Raw genomic sequence first — 3,480 nt, 5'->3', positions numbered from 1 at the left:
AATGCTAAGGTATCCTCGTAACTGTTGCCTTCAATGACCAATCGATGACCCTACGATGACCCTTTTACATCCAAAGGATAAAACTACTTATTTCTCAATAATAAGGACAGTTTTACCCTCATAAGGATAGGAAATACTCATAAAGACCTTGGGTCGGTATAACTCTTAATTGCTGGCTCACAACCTAAAACATTTTTTCACACCTCACACCTTTCAAAATACCTTCAGAAAATCACCACTTGGTATACATTCATACTAGAATCATTACCGAGTTATATTTTTCTAAACAATTTTCAAAACTAAACGAGATAATCACTTTGTATACATTCATACAAGAATCATTACAAAGTTAAATTCTCTTTTCAAAACAATTTTTCTAAACAATTCACAAACACTTTTTTTTAGACAAAAATAATATAAGTGATCGAGCAATTAAGAGCCCATGGATAACCATGGATACAAAGGGTGCTAACACCTTCCCTTTGTATAATGTACCTCCCGAACCCAAAATCTAAATTAAGGTTTTTCCTGTTCTTTTCCACCTTTCCTTATTGGATAAAAGAAAAGTCGGTGGCGACTCTTGCTAGCCGCGACATTGCGATTAAAGCCACAAAAAGGTCCAGTTCACCGTATGACAGGCACTTGTTCAACTTTTATATTATCGAGTCTGGAGAGGTGACCTGCTACAACGTTTTCAGTTTCTTTCTTATCTTTGATTTCTAAATCAAATTCTTGTAGCGGCAAAATCCATCTCAATAGCCTTGGCTTAGCAACCTTTTTACTTAATAAGTACCTAATAGCGACGTGGTCAGTATATATAATTATTTTAGCTCCTACTAGGTAATAGCGTAATTTATCTAATGCAAAAATTATAGCTAAGAGTTTCTTTTCTGTGATGGCATAATTCATTTATGCCTCATCCAAGGTTCTACTCGCATAACAAATGACGTGAATCTTCTTATCTTTTCGCTATCCCAAGACAACACCTACGACATAATCACTTGCATCACACATTATTTCAAAGGGTTCATTCTAATATGGAGGTTGTATAACGGGTGCAGAGGTCAAAGCTTGTTTGAATAGTCGAAATGCTTCTAAGCATTTTTTATCAAAGATGAATTCAATGTCTTTCATCAACAGACCAGTTAGGGTTTAGTTATTTTAGAGAAACCCTTGATGAAACGTCGGTAAAAACTAGTGTGACCAAAGAAACTTTGTATTTATCTAACGATTTTGGGAGGTTAAAGGTTTTCTATCACTTCTATATTTGCCTTATTAACTTCAATCCCCTTGTCTGGCACTATGTGTCCAAGTACGATTCCCTCTCGAACCATGAAGTGGCATTTTTCAGAGTTGAGTACAAGGTTGACTTTTACACACCTTTCTAGTACCATTTCCAAGTTCGCAAGACAAGCTTCAAAAATCTGGCCACAAACCGAGAAGTCATCCATAAACACTTCCATGATGTTATCCAGAAAGACAACAAAGATAGCCATCATGCATCTTTGAAATGTTACGGGAGTGTCACATAATCCAAACAACATTCTTCGGTAGGAGAATGTGCCTTAGGGACATGTGAAAGTGGTATTTTATTGGTCGTCAGGGTGAATTGGGATTTGGAAAAATCCTGAGTAGCCATCCAAATAAAATAAATGAGAGTGCTTAGCTAGTCGTTCAAGCATCTAGTTGATAAAGGGTAAAGGGAAATGATTTTTTCGGGTGGATTTATTCAATTTTTTTGTAGTCTATGCACATTCTCCACCTTGTCTCAACACGCTTTGCTACAACTTTACCTTTGTCATTCTTGACTGTAGCGATAAATTCATGACCATCAAGCTATGGATAAGCTTAACATTAATAAAACCAGAGTAGCCACCTGTAACACCTCAAAATTTGCCCTCCTCTCTTGGGACTAGCATAACATATTACATATCATTTTTAGGTCATTAGGCATTGCATATTGCATATCATGTGGTTACATTGTGCAAGTCATCCTTACAAGTCTTGATCAGGAGATGAAGAGGTTATGTGCAAGCTAGGGTTTCAGTGGACTGGTCATTAATCATCTGAGGATATGGAGGTCCAAATTAGGGTTTTGTGGTTCTCAAGGAGATTGGTCTTCATCTTGATTGAAATGATTCATCATCATCATCCCGGTTTGTCATCATCAAGTGTTTGAAGCATGTTCCTTGAGATTAGGGTTTTGACCACTGGTCAACCCTAATCAGGTGCATTGGGCCAATCAGGGCATGATCAGGAGATGGGGTCTATGATGTATATGGGGATCATCTCATGGTTTTATTGAGGTTATTGAGGCTAGGGTTTCACCCTTGGGCCATTTCATCAGAGGATTGGGGCTCAGATTGATCAGTGCATTGCCAAATTCATCTATCAGTTGAAAAAGTCAACTGTGGTCAACTGTGCTTGATTTTATGGATTTGGAGGTGGGAGAGAGTTGGATACACTTCATTCATGTTGGAACAAGTGTTATTTGACATGTCAAAGCTCAAGAATGGAGAAAATGAAGTCAGAACAAAACTGCCAAAAATAGAAAGTGACTTGTAATAGAAGTTTCCAAAAATGGAAGGTTTTTGACCTCAAAATTACATGTCCAAGGAAGCTTCAAATGAAAATTTGTTCAACATGAAAGTTGTAGATCTTGGTCTCACCTTTCCAAAAAGTCCAAGAACTTGAAAATCCCATGTATGGTTGGCAAGTTATGGTCCATTCAATTTCAAAAATGACCCATAATCAGAGGGGCATAACTTCCACATGGAGTGTCCAAATTGAGTGATCTTTTTATGTGCAAACTCCATTTGACATGTACTTTCATGGTGCATAATTGGAATTCATCAAAAATGGTCAATGCAAAAAGTCAATTTTCAAGTGTACAGTTAAAAATCCAGGGGCAAAATGGTCCAACTTGAGAAATAATGAGAATTTTGGAATGGGGATTTTTGCAACACCTCACAAATGCAAATTAGAAATTGTTTGAATGGTCATAAACATCCAAGGTGCAATATTTGAACAAGTCATTTTTGAAGTGTACTTGAAAATGCATAAAGTGCCATAGCATGTGGAAAATGAGAAATACACAACCAATGACCATGGGACAAGTGCCAACACATCACAAATGGAATTTGGAGAGTGTGTGAGCTGTCATACAGCTGTCATGGGCCCCATTGTGAAATGGCATTTTTGCCCTTGCTTAGTAAAATCACATTTTGCTAATCATATGTCATTTGGCTAATTGGGTGATTAAGAGATGGATTAAGTGGAAGTATATAACATTAATCATAACTAACTTTGGATCAGAATCACAATTCACAAAATCTCTAACCAATTTTCCCTCCAATTCTCCAAAAGCTCAAGAACATTCATCAAGCAAAATTCAACAAAACTCCATCAATTCTCAATGAAATTGCAAGATTCTTGAAGATTCATGCTCCATAAACCATAAGCTTGGACTGTTTTGAGGAA

The sequence above is a fragment of the Lathyrus oleraceus genome, chromosome 6, assembly GCF_024323335.1.
Source record: "Lathyrus oleraceus cultivar Zhongwan6 chromosome 6, CAAS_Psat_ZW6_1.0, whole genome shotgun sequence".
Lineage (NCBI taxonomy): Eukaryota > Viridiplantae > Streptophyta > Magnoliopsida > Fabales > Fabaceae > Lathyrus > Lathyrus oleraceus.
Note: the sequence above shows the minus strand (reverse complement) of the source record.